The sequence below is a fragment of the Mustela nivalis genome, assembly GCF_964662115.1.
Source record: "Mustela nivalis genome assembly, chromosome: 1".
Lineage (NCBI taxonomy): Eukaryota > Metazoa > Chordata > Mammalia > Carnivora > Mustelidae > Mustela > Mustela nivalis.
The window spans coordinates 54,365,798-54,379,737 of NC_139020.1; the positions used below are offsets into that span (position 1 = coordinate 54,365,798).

General features: G+C 43.2%; 2 long non-coding RNA genes across 2 annotated transcripts; one reads left to right on the forward strand and one right to left on the reverse strand.

Annotated features, from left to right (window-relative positions):
• Positions 1-1,498: 1,498 nt before the first annotated feature.
• LOC309847189 lies at positions 1,499-12,200 on the reverse strand. The gene is made up of 2 exons (XR_014302366.1): positions 9,623-12,200; positions 1,499-1,838 (listed from the first exon to the last, which is right to left on the reverse strand). It is a non-coding gene; the product is annotated as an uncharacterized lncRNA (long non-coding RNA).
• LOC309847181 lies at positions 8,983-10,379 on the forward strand. The gene is made up of 2 exons (XR_014302362.1): positions 8,983-9,281; positions 9,394-10,379. It is a non-coding gene; the product is annotated as an uncharacterized lncRNA (long non-coding RNA).
• Positions 12,201-13,940: the final 1,740 nt, after the last annotated feature.

The following is a 13,940-nucleotide window of genomic DNA, read 5'->3' on the forward strand; positions in this document are numbered from 1 at the left end:
GAGCAGGAATTGACTTTGAAGAGGCAAGAGGAGACTTTTGGGACAGATGAAAATGTTCTATATCTTGCATGTGGTGATCTCATGAGGGGATGCATTGAACCTTGTATTTACAATGAAGCAATTGTCTTATTTACATAGACTTCAATGATTTTTTTTTAATTAGAGGGAGTCCCGGCAGGAATTCTGAGAATGGTCTTCTGAGGCCCTTTAGGGATGACAGGTCAACTTGTTCTGCTCCATGGCCCTCCCCCCAGCCCATCCCATCCCAGCACACTCACCAGCACCCCAGGGAGCAAGGGAGCTGCTTCATATGTCCTCCTTTAAGACTAAGGGTTCCTCCTCAGGTGATTTTGGAAAGCAGAAGCTCTATGGAGTCACCTATGCCAGTAGGGCTTAAAGAGATTTTGTAGTGTTCATGGAAGACAGAGGAGGAAGGAGGCACACATTTCTCAGCTTCCATGGCTTTCAGAAGGCGCAAAGAAAGACCCCACTGCCTGATGGGAGCACACACTAGCAGACGGGAGGGGTAGAGTCTCCTGGGTGGGGGCCACAGGGACACGAAGCCACCCCTCTGTGGTAAAGGAGTGCTCCATGAGGAGATGAGTGAGACACAAACGTGTCCTCAGGAAACCACACATACAGTTTCCACGGAGACTCTAGAGCAGCAGATGCCACAAAAATAAAGTGGCATCAGATCAGGACCCAGTCATGCACCCACAATGGAAACTCTCAGGCAGGCACAAAAAGAGGATTTCTCTTTCTTTTTATTTTTTTTTTTAATATTTTTTTTCTTTATTTGATAGACAGGGATCACAAGTAGGCAGAGAGGCAGGCAGAGAGAGAGGAAGGGAAGCAGTCTCCCTGCTGAGCAGAAAGCCCGATGCAGGTCTTGATCCCAGGACCCTGGGATCATGACCTGAGCCAAAGGCAGAGGCTTTAACCCACTGAGCCACCCAGGTGCCCCAGGATTTCTCTTTCTCCCCTGCTATGCTCAAAGTTGGAGATGGTAGGGCAGACAGTGTTCATAGACAGGAATCTTGGAACTACGAACAATGATAGCTAATAATATTGAATTTTGACAGAGGAGTCAACTTAGAGGGTCTAAGGCTTTGATTAGACCAATCAGCAGACTAGACTAAGGTTTAAACAAGAATAGGAGAAAAGTAAGATGCATGCTCTGGGTGGATGGGAACATTCAGAGTTCTGAGAACACAGTAAGCTTCATTTTAAAAATATTTGCATTGGTACACCTCGGTCCAAATGTTATATTTACAGACGAATAGTATTTTTATAATATACTCTTTTGAAACCTGCTATTTTCACAGGGACATTTGTCCCTGTCAATATATAGTCTTCTACTACGTACTTTCTAATGTCGATGTAGTGTTCCTTCATATAAATGTACATAATTTACCTAACTAGTAGCTTATTGTTGGACATAAAGGCTCTTCCAATTTTTGGGTGTTATAAATAAATTTGATGAACAGTCTTGCACATGTATCTTTTCACACATCTTTAATTATTTCCACGAGATAAATTCACAGTTAAGGAATTGCTTGGACATAGGATATTCACATTTTAAGGCTTTTAACAGCCTTTAGAAAGTTCATACCAATTTACACTTCCATTAGAAATCAACCATCTTTAAAAGCTATTTTTCTATCTATCTGTACCTCTATTCTGGTTCAGTTATGATTCAGAAGGGCTAAAAGAAAAGGTCACAAGGGGCGCCTCAGTGGCTTAGTCGGTCAAATATCTGATTCTTGATTTCAGCTCAGGTCTTGATCTCAGGGTGGTGAGTTCAGGCCCTGTGTGGGGTTCCGTACCAAATGTGGAGCCTACTTAAGAGAAGAGAAAAGAAAAAGAAATGGTCATAAACCTATTTCCATTTCATTATTACGGCATAGGGTGAATTCTGCACTAGTAGAACAAGTAACATTAGTAGTGTCGGAGTTTATCCTTAGTTTAACACAAAAATGGCCATGTCCACAAAATAGTAACAGCAATGACGTTAACTTTACTGTGACATTATTATGCCACAGGCAGCATGTACAGTATTTTACTGGTATTTACAGTCCTATGAGATAATAAGTACTATTATTCTTTCCATTTTATTTTATTTTTTTAAAGATTTTATTTATTTATTTGTATGTTTGTTTATTTGTTATAGAGAGCACCTGCATGTGAACTCTGGGAAGGCCAGAGGCAGAGGGAGATGGAAGAGAATCCTGAGCTGACTCTGCCCTGAGCATAGAGCCCTTCAACAGGGTTCTACTCGGGGCTCCATCTCACGACCCTTAGAGCATGACCCTGAGCTGAAGCCAAGAGTTTGACATTGAACTATCCAAGAGTTCAACCTACTGAGCCACCCAGGTGCCCCTATTCTTTCCATTTCAAAAAAGAGGAAATTCTGTCATCAGAAGGGTAAGTGCCTTGATGAATGCATTTTGTTTGTATTAATATGTGTCAGCACAGCCTGGACTGTCTTAGTATCTCTGCACGTTGTATTTCTGTTAATTTGCATGACATCTTACTGAGTTTATTTTCCCTACGACAGATTAAACACTGACTCATGGGACCCACTGAACTGTTATGTCAGGCTGCTGCTGGGCCAGTGGGCTCCTGGTGCTCAGCCAGCCCAGAAGGAGCCCTTCTTGGTGGGGCTGCTGTTACACAGTGGGGAGGGGGCAAGGGGTGTTTGGAGGGCACAGGTGACCACAGGGGCTTCTTCTCCCTTAATGGTGAATGGGCACATGCCGCAGCTTGGTTGAGGAAGGTATGAGGGTCTGGGTCTCGGATCCCCACAGGAATGAAGATTTGGGTTGTAGCCCTGGGTAAGCCACTAAGTCTCTCTTCATCCCACGCTCTGCTCTGAATGTGAAATACTGTGCTTGTGGTCTCCGAGCCCACTGCAGCAACATTCTGTTGATGGTCCCTCACTTCACCTTGAAAATGGGGAGAGATTACAGCTCTAATTCCCAAGCACAGTGTTGTGACACACTGTCTCAGTCAGTTGTGAAGTTTGCCACAGGAAGAAAATTCTATGGTTTGCACATGGGGTACTTCTCAGGTCAACTGGAGTGGATCTAAGATTATCCTGTGTGGAGGTCACCCTCGCTCCCAACCATTCCAGCATACTTTCAAAGAGGGACAGAAGCAGGAGAGGAGGAGGAAGACAAGCCATCTGCAGCTTGTCTTACCTCTAGATCCGGGGAGTGGGTGGTCCATGCCTAAGCGGGTTTCTAGAGGAAAAGCATCAGGAACCACAGCTCCAAACCAAAGGAATAAAATCAGATGACAGAAGGGTGGGGAAGGTGTTTTTTTTTTTTTTTTCTGAATACAATAGAAAAAAGCTTTCAAGCATTTTCAGTTCCAGTATTCTTTCCTTAATTAGTATCAAGAAGCCAAATTCAATTCCCTACCAAAAAGAGACAAGACAGCAGGCAGAGATGGTGAAAGTACCATGTTTACGCTTGAGCACGTCAGAGGCCATCAAGATGGCCATGAAAAGAATAGGACCTCCTGAAAACCTTGTTGTTCAAGACACATTTTCTCATCAATGAACAGCTTGCCAAGGCCAGATAAGCAGCATGAAAGGGGAGGGGGGAGGGGAAGAAGGCTTCTACTTGTTTATTGAGAGTTGTTCTTAATAATTCATTTGCTTATAACTTCCCAAAGGAAATTACCATCCCTGGCCCCTGTCTGGTGGGAGAGGTCTGCTCTCACAGACTGGGTTATCAGTATTCTTGCTTTCTGGTGAGCAGTTAGAGTCACTGTTTCTTAACGAGGTCAAGGCCATGGACTATACATCTAATTAGACGGTTAAGTCATCGTTATTTCTTAGTTACAAACTGGATGCCTTCTCCGTGCTAAACATCTCTCAGTGTAATGCTTATGTTCAGCAAAAGCCTAGCTTCTGCTGGAGAAAACAACTCGAGGCAGTGTCATTTCAGTGTATATCTTGATGGACAAATCCCAAATCACTGTTATTTTTCAAAGAAAAAAAATCCTTTTTTTTCCTATTTAAGGGCAGCCTGATTAAAGCATTCCTAACTCTCAAGCTTCTCTTATTGTTTACATGGCTGGCCCTCCCCATTCTTACATGCATCTTGCCCCCAGATGGCTTTTGTTGGAGATTAATATCAAAAGAGCGTCCACCCGTGATACAACAATCCTCTGGTTTCCAGGCAGTGTTTTTTATGTGGAATGAATTTTCTTTAGTGCTTTTGCTCCCCCCTCTTTTAATGAAAGTCACATATATGCACTGTAGAAATAATAAAAAATGAAGAAAAGTGTAAATTTAAAAATTAAACCTCCTTGAGTCAACGTGGGAAGAACTGTTTAAAGGAACTATCACTGAATACCAAAGCAGTTTTTAGCATTTAAGTGATTTGATTAAATTATGGGTAGTCCTCTGATTAAACACTATATCGTAGGAATGGTTCATAACCATCTCCTCATGCCATTGTTTTCACCTAGCTGTTTATTTGAAAAATCATGATGGCTGTTTTCTCTTGCATAAATGTCAATCTCTGCTGAGAAATGCCATCAGATGCTTTTCTGCAAATCATAGTTTGGAGTGTATTCTTCTTTAGAAAATTACCGACATTAATTTGAATCTCCCTGATGGCTAGCGATGATGAACATTTTTTCATGTGTCTGTTAGCCATTCATATGTCTTCTTTGGATAAGTGTCTGTTCATGTCTTCTGCCCATTTTTTGACGTGATTATCTGTTTTGTGTGTGTTGAGTTTGAGGAGTTCTTTATAGATCTTGGATATCAGCCCTTTGTCTGTACTGTCATTTGCAAATATCTTCTCTCATTTCATGGGTTGCTTCTTTGTTTTGTTGACTGTTTCCTTTGTTGTGCAGAAGCTTTTGATCTTGATGAAGTCCCAAATTTTCGCTTTTGCTTTTGTTTCCTTTGCCTTTGGAGCCATATCTTGAAAGAAGTTGCTGTGGCTGATGTCAAAGAGGTTACTGCCTGTGTTCTCCTCTAGGATTCTGATGGATTCCTGCCTCACATTGAGGTCTTTTATCCATTTCAAGTTTATCTTTGCATATGGTGTAAGAGAATGGTCGAGTTTCATTCTTCTACACATAGCTGTCTAATTTTCCCAGCACCATTGATTGAAGAGACTGTCTTTTTTCCACTGGATATGTTTTCCTGCTTTGTTGAAGATTATTTGATCATAGAGTTGAGGATCCATATCTGGGCTCTCTACTCTGTTCCACTGGTCACTGTGTCTGTTTTTGTGCCAGTACCATCCTGTCCTGGTAATCACAGCCTTGTAGTAAAGCTTGAAATCAGGCAGTTTTGTTTTTCTTTCTCAACATTTCCTTAGCAATGTGGGGTCTCTTCTGATTCCATACAAATTTTAGGATTGTTTGCTTCAGCTCTTTGAAAAATTCTGGTGAAATTTTGGTTGGGATGGCACTAAAAGTATAGATTGCTCTAGGCAGTATAGACATTTTAACAATGTTCATCATCACTAGCCATCAAGGAGATTCAAATCAAAACCATATTGATATACCACCTTACACCAGTTAGAAGGGTCAAAATTAACAAGACAGTAAACAACAAGTGTTGGGGAGGATGTGGAGAAAGGGGAGCCCTCTTACACTGTTGGTGGGAATGAAAGTTGGTGCAGCCACTTTGGAAAACAGTGTGGAGACTCCTCAAGAAATTAAAAATAGAGCTATCCTATGACCCTGCAATTGCACTATTGGGTATTTACCCCAAAGATACATACATTGGTCGTATGTACCCCAATGTTCATAGCAGCAATAGTCACAGTCACCAAACTGTGAAAGAACCAAGATGCCCTTCAACGGACGAATGGATAAAGAAGATATGGTCCATATAGATTATGGAGTATTATGTGTCCATCAGAAAGGATGAATACCCAACTTTTGTATCAACATGTATGAGACTGGAGGAGATTATGCTGAGTGAAATAAGTCAAGCAGAGAGATACAATTATCATATGGTTTCACTTATTTGTGAAGCATAAGGAATAACACCAAGGACATTGGGAGATGGAGAGGAGAAGTGAGATGGGGGAAATTGGAGGGAGAGATGAACCATGAGAGACTGTGGACTCAAAGAAACAAACTGAGGGTTTTAGAGGGCAGGAGGATAGGGGGTTGGGTGAGCCTGGTGGTGGGATAATGGAGGGCACATATTGCATGGAGCACTGCATGTGGTATATAAACAAGGAATTCTGGAACACTGTAAAGAAATTAAAAAAAATTATCAACATTAAATATTACTGGCCTTGTAACAGAAAGAGACTGTGATAATTCTGGAAATGCAACATTTCAGGGCACCTGGGTGGCTCAGTCAGTTGAGCATCTGACTCTTGGTTTCAGCTCAGGTCGTGATCTCAGGGTCATGAGATGGAGCCCCATGTTGGGCTCTGCACTGTGCGTGGAGCCTGCTTGAGATCCTCTCTCTTCCTCTGCCTCTGCCGCTTGCCACTACCCTGCCCCATTCTCTCCCTTTCTCTAAAATAAATAAATAAATAATAAAACAAATATTTCAGAAGAATGTTGTGTTAATAAAACCAATAATAGTTACCACTCGAAATCATTATGCTATACACCTTAGACTTACACAGTGTTGTGTGTCATTTTATCTCAATAAAACTGGGGGAAAAAGATTTCTACATACATAAATATTTACCACGTGAAGAGATTAAAAGGAATTGGTTATCTTAATCCAACTCTTCTATTTTCTAAATGGTGGAACTGAGGTCCAGAAATGATTGGTGACATGTCCAGGGTCAAATCTGAGTGAATTAACTATAGCCCTCAGATGAGACTTCAGGGCTCTTTGCTTTGGTAGTTCATGAGTAGTGAACACGGTTTCCTTTGGGGGTGGTGAAAATGTTTGGGATATAGATAGACGAGGTAGTGGAACTCAGTATCACTGGATTGTATACTTGAAAATGGTTAATTTTATGTTATGTGAATTTCACCATAATAAAAATATAGTAAAGAAAAAAAAAGGGATTAGTGAATCTCAGCACTTAGGACTGTTTATACCTAACACCTAGAGTCCTAATTATTCAATATCCCTGCTAATCATAACTGTGAGAAACTTGATTTCAAAATGGTGTGATAGAGAAATGAATTTCAACCATTTTCACCTTTCTTGCTTTGCTTTGGTAGTAGCAAACTTGAGTCATAGTTCTACTCTTGATAAGTGAAAGTGGTTGGTCAGTCGGTTGCATCTCCCATTTCCACATACATTAGGGAAAACACCACACTTCCATGACTCTAAAGCAGAAGTGCTTCTTTGGCATAACATAATGATTTTCAGTTCCAGTCTTATTTTAAAATTTTCCAAGAAAAGAAGACAAGAAAATAGAATGAGGAAGGAGAGCAGCAGCTAGTGTCTACTTCATTAACTTAGCAGATCTCTGTAGGGAAAGGGTCTGGGCATAGCCCGTGATCCATTCCTCCTTTATAACAGGAAGCCTCCCACAAAGGCAAGACTGCATCCTACAGGGGCCCTGGAAGGAAATAAATAATCCATCCCCCACCTCTGACTCAGGAAAGAATGATCTGTTGCCAAGAGCTGGTATTTAGGACAGTGCTGCCTGGCCAGACGCCAAACTATGAGGCGGGATCTTGGAGTTCTTGATCTGGAGAATTCCAGAATGGTAGGAAGACTCTAGAGGTGTGCACCTCTCATGGAATTTAGAGGAAAGTGTAACGGTAGTCCAGTAATTGCTCCTTATGAAAAGCTTATGTGTCGGGAGAGAATGCCTTAACCTCCAGGAGGAAGCATAGCACAGGAAAGAACCAGAAGATCTATTTTTTTCCCTGTTTCTTTGCAGATTTGCTGTGTGTGATCTTGGACAATTCACTTCATCTCTCTGGATCTTTAGTTTCCTAACAGGTATAATGCGATCCTTTCCAACTCTGAAGCTCTGTGATTCTCTTCCTATGTGGGGCTGGAAACCACAGGGCTGCTGGGTAACCCTGCGAACCCTATTTCAGCCAAAAGCTATTGCTGCTTGGAGCTCACACACTCCCTGTTCTATAACAAGAAAAAAATATGTTGCTGTCTCCTTGTTTTCTCGTTCCATTTTACTCACAACAGTACTAATGCTTACCTTTTTGACTGTGGAGGTAACAGCAAAAAGGTCAGTGCCATGAGAAAATGACAAACCAACCAAAGTTCCTTTTGAAGTCTCCTTCCCATCTGGGTGAACAGCAGCCTTTGCTCTTGCTACCTGACTTTGGGCGAGTAACTTCCCCTCAATGTCTTCAAGTATAGAATGGGGATAACAATAGAACATAAATGATAGGTTCCCTTAAGGATTTAATGAGGCAACACATGTAATATGACCAGTAGGATGCCGGACACATAACAAGTACTTGATAAACATTAGCTTCTATCAGTATGTTTCACATAAGCCCGGAAGGAAAAGTCCAAACGCTGAGTTCTAGGTCTCGGAGGGGTCTCGGTCTGAAGTGTGGTGGGGTGAGGGGGGGGGCATCTTTCTTGGTCTTCTGTTTTCCCATATAGTTGACCCTACTATACTTCGTGGTCCCGTAAAGGTGACAACAAAAATGTGACAAGCTTCCCCTTCCCACACTAATCATGTGAAGTCAAACACATGTCCGAGCAAGCAGTATAAAATCGCCGATGACCACTATTCACACCTTGGCAAGAGGAATCATGTTTCGGAATAACTAAGAATATTTGAAAGTCAATCACTCTTTCCTAGAGAGGGTTGGAGCCCCGGCATTTGGGGACAGTTCGGTACAGAGTCCTTGGAAGCAGGGAGCAGGCGATATTAACCTTCGGAACAGAAGGGGCAGCCCAGGCCCGTGCCAGGGCACCCAGAGGGACTGAACACTCCGCGGCCCCCTGCCTCCCTGCCTCCCTCCCCCGCGCCTCGACTTCTGCAAAGTGGTTTTTGAAACCCAACCACAGCCCCCCCCCCCCCCGCCCCCGTGCTCTGTGTAGGTGGTGACGTGGGCGGGGGTGAAATGCAACCTTTCTCTTCCTGACTGCCTGTCCTCCAATTCCCCGTTTTCCTCCGACTTTCATAAGTGGTGAGGTCATCCCGGCGCAGGAAAATCAAACTCCTATTTTTCAGACCCAATAAAGGCCGGCATTGTGTGTCTGCGTAAACAGAGGCCAGACGGACAGGGCGGCGGGGGACGCGAGTGGCCCGCCCCCTGGCGGTCGCCGGGGGCAGTGGCGGCCCGAGCTCCACCTCCCGCAACCGCGGCGGGGAGGCGGAGAGGGTGCGTGCTAAAATGTAAGTTAAAATTAGATCAATAGTCAGCACGGCTCTCTCAATCAATGCTTCGCAGGGCGAGCGTACAACCAGCTATTTATAAGCTAAACCCGGCATTATCTTCCTCTTTTAGGACGCACAGATCCATTACTGCGCGCGGCGGGGGAGCGGATGCTGCCGGGAGCGGCCGCCGGCCACATCTCAGCCCCGCGGGCTGGCCGCGGCGTCATCCAGCCTGCGATCCGCACGAGGTGGGGAGTGGGAGGACACCTCCCGACCCTGGGCTCCCCCCGCCCCTCCGCTCTCTCCAGGACTCCTTCCCCGGCCTGCCCCCCAAAGGCTCGCTCCCGCCCGGTCTTTACCTCTATGGGCTCCTTGGTGTTTAAACACAGGCGGCCCCAAACGCAAACAATCATCAGGGACTCTCCTGTCGACGCAGAGCGCACACCGGCCGCTTACACCTTACAGCCTTACAGGGCTTGACGGGCCCCTTGAAAAAGGTTTCCAGCCCCGCTGCCTAGAGGGCCTGCATTACTCAGTCCTTGCTCAGGCAATTGTTGCTGTAAATAGCTACGACCTCCCTCCACCCCGCTGCGAGCACGGATGGGAATGGATTTACCGCGATCTGTCTGATCACGTTGTATTTAAGGCCTCGGTGAGAGGGGACCGTGCTCCATGCAGCCCCCGACGTGCTGGGACAACAGGGCATCCCCAGGCCCGTTTGCCCCAGTGGGTGGAAGTCGTCTGCCATGTATGAAGAAATGTCCACAGTGGTATTTCTGTTGAAGTTGCTAAATGATTTTCATTTCTCAAAAGATGCTCCAGAAAAAAAAAAAAAAAAAAAAAGCATAATCTGATACTGCACCGCCGCCTCAGAAACACAAGATCAAATCATAGTTCTGGGGGAAAACATAGGCATTTTAGTCTTAGAAATGTATATAGCAAATGTTATATACGTATTTATATCGTTTTTCTTAATTTTTGCTTTTCTATTTTTTACCATTTCTTTAAAAAGCACGTACTATAGAGAGCCAAAGAATTTTAATAGTAGCTTAAATGTACATTAGGTGTATTTATAGAATTAATGTATTGTTTGACATAAAAGGATTTTGAACTAAAGATAGACACCAATGCGTTCTTCATTTAGAAACAACATTTTCTTCCTCTTCAAATTCTGGTTGGCTTACCACCAAAAGATATCCCACATCTGTTCTTTTCTCCACATCCAGCCGGCCTCTAGCTTGGTCACACGTCACCATTCCTTATCCTGTACCTGGACTGCAAAAATCTGGTCTTTCTGGCCTACCCACTCCACAGAGCCACCAGACTGCTCTTTTAAAATGTAAATCAGATGTAACTTGTCTTCTCTGCCTGAAGGCTTCCTTGGCTCCCCATTGCCTTCACTTAGAGCCCCAGTTCCTCACCGGGACCGGAATGGGGTGTCTGGTCTGGCGGGGACCCAGCCTTGCTCCTCTGTCCTCCGTTCTCGCTCTCTCACTTCCTCCCATTTCCGCAGAGCGTGATTTCGGGGGGTGGGGGGGAGGGCGCTTTCTTTCTGAGCTTCCTTCAGCCCCAGAGTCCTAGCTCCTGCTCTCCGCTCTGGGCAGAGTTCTCTCTCAGAAGCTCTCCTCAGAGCTGCCTCCGCCTCAGCTCAGATAACGGACACCTTAGCTGACCACTACTTTTCCCGAACTCATCATCACTTTGCCTTATTTTATTTGCAACAAAGCAGCTGAACTGAAACTGCTTTGTTTATCCTCTGGTTTACAAGCTTCTCCCTTTTCACTCACAAGAACAGAAGCCCCTTGAAAACAGGCCTTTAAAAAAATTTCTCTTCTCCACTCTTTTGTTGGGTTCTACAACAGTGCCTGGCCCACAGCATTACTCAATTATCTATTTATTGTATCAATTACTGGGTGGGATTTCTTAATGTCTATAGAGTTATGCATAGTCTGCCTTGAATCTTCTAGTCATTTTTATATCCATATGCTTCCTCCTTTCAAGTGTGAACTCCTTGAGGCAGGATCATGTTTAGCTCACTTTATTTTCCATGGCGTTTTGGAGTCTGGCACGCCACACGCGTTTAATATATTTGTTAGATTGACTTGCAATAAGTGAATGGGTAATAAGCGGATACAATAAGACTTCACCCACATGTAGCTTTCACCAGGAAAAATATTTTGATATCCAAAGAGATAAATTGTTGCTTTGATCCTTATAGTACCACACACACGCACACACATGCACACACACACGTTTGCTTTCAATATTTCAAAGAATGTTCATATCCATTATTTTATTTGATCTTAATACCAGCTCTGCGAGATAACCCTTATGATCTACACTTTACAGATGCAGGAACTGAAGCTCGGGGCACGAATTGACCTCGTCCAGCTTGAACAACTAACATGAAGCAGACAGGAGGACAAGAGCTTGTTAATTTCAACATCCACACATAAGGACGTGTAAAAACACACATATGTACATATATACATACATGTCCACATTCGCTGCTGGTTTTTTTTGTCTCCACCACACTCGCGTTGGGACCAGATGGGATCATAAATACAAAGTATCTTGAATGGAATCTGGCAAGTGACAGGCTCTCAGTAAATGACCCTTCCTTCCTCTTGCCTGCACTACAGTTGCCATAATCTCTCCGTCCCAATAAAGAAGAATGCATCTGTCTTCACTTTGTTCTTTTTATTACTAGACTAATTTCCAGGATCCTTCTTATTGTGAAATATTCATGTGTAATATTAATTGGATGCTTTCACAGATCTGAACAATAGCAAATGAATTCTTGCTAACTGGCAACCTATTGCTCTTTCATCTTTTACTCTGAATACAAACCAGTGAGAAATGTTTACGAATACCGACCAGAGCCCAGCTTAGCTTAAGTTATACAGTTCAGTGTCAATGAGAGAATGGCACATTAAACATGCTAAAGCTTATTAATCATGAACAAACACTAAACATAGCACAACCAGAGAGGTTAAATAATGTGCAAAATGGGTTTTACAATAGGCAAATCAAGAGCTCATTCTGATCATTCATTCATTCATTTATTCATTATTTGTTGAATATTTTTTATGTGCCAAGCACTGTACTAAGTGTTGGGAACACAGAGGCAAGAGACAATAATCCATCAAGTCTCTACCAATACAGGTCTAGTAGAAAAGATAGACTTAAACCAAATAATCACACAACAGAGATCAACGTTGTGAGAGGCAGAACCGACATGGGAAATTCAGGGGAGACTGCCTGGAGAAAGTGAGGATTAAGCTGAGCTGGGTCCTTGGTGAAGGCCTGGCTCAATGCCACCAATGGTTACTAAAGAAAAGGAAGAAATGATCAGACATGTAAATAATAAAAGACATGTAAAAATAATAACTTTTACATTTTTTCACTTAACAAGTATTCCTTAAGTGCCTACTAAGTGCCAGATAGTTGTCTTGGTGCTATGGGCTATGGTAACGGTCGAAGACAAAAATCTCTGCCTTCATGGGCTTATATTGGAGTGGGAGAAAACATACAACAGACTGATAAAGGACTTTAATGGAAAAGAATATTAAGTGGGGATTTCTTCTAAGGGAAAAGGTAAACCAAGGAAGTAAGACAGGGAAGTGTGGCAGGGTAAGAGAGGGAGGTTCAGTTTTCCATGGCCCAGTCCCATATGCCTTCACTGAATAATGCATTTGAGCAAGACCTGCCGGTGGTAATGGAGCAAAGCCACGCTGATCTGAGGGCTGGTGTGGTGGTTGCAGAGGGGAGAACTGTCCAGGAGGAGGACTCTATCAGTATAACAACCCTGGGATAGCAGCATAACTGACTGGTTTGAGGAGGGGCGAGGAGACAGGTGTGTCCGAAGTCAGTGGAATAAGCAAGACATTAGCTAGTCGATGAGCTCAGGGAGGTAAGGGATCTTAAGGGATATGATAGGTGATTGGAAAGTTTTTGGCTTTTACTCTTTGCAGTGGGAAGACACTGAAAGCTTTTGAGCAAATGATAGACATTATCTGATTTATGTTTTAATAGTCCCCTGGACAGCTGCATAGAGAGCACTCATGTTGCAGGCCATGTGCTAAGTGTCATAAGAGATGACCTCATTTTATCCTCACAGCTCTGAGATGGACCCATTCTATAGGTGAGAAAACCGAGGTGTAGGGAGGTTAAGTACTTCCTCAAGGTCATGGGGTCATGGGGCTAGTAACTGACAGTGTTGGCCTTGAAAGCCAAGCAGTGTGATTTGAGCACCCAAGCCATTAGCCACAATATTAGAGTCCTCCTCTAAGGGAGACTGGGATCTTGGCTGGTGGTAATGAGAGGATCAATAATACCTATCACACATTGAGGTTTTTCTAGTCACTGTCCTGGTTTTTCTCATTAATTTTATTTATTCTCACAAAACCCCTATCAGATAAGTATTGTTACTCTTATTATAGATAAGGGAGCTGAGGCTCAGAGAACTTACCCAGGTAAGCTCAGTTTATAATCAAGATACTAGAACTCAAACCTGGGGGACTTCCTCTTCAAAGCCTTTGACTTACTCCTCCCAGATAAATATATTAAACTTTAAAATCTATTTATTGTAAAGAACTTATAATAGAGTCTTGTGTTTTTAAAATAATCCATTTTATCTTTCTTTTTTGATTGGATGCTTAGTCCATGTATTTCTAT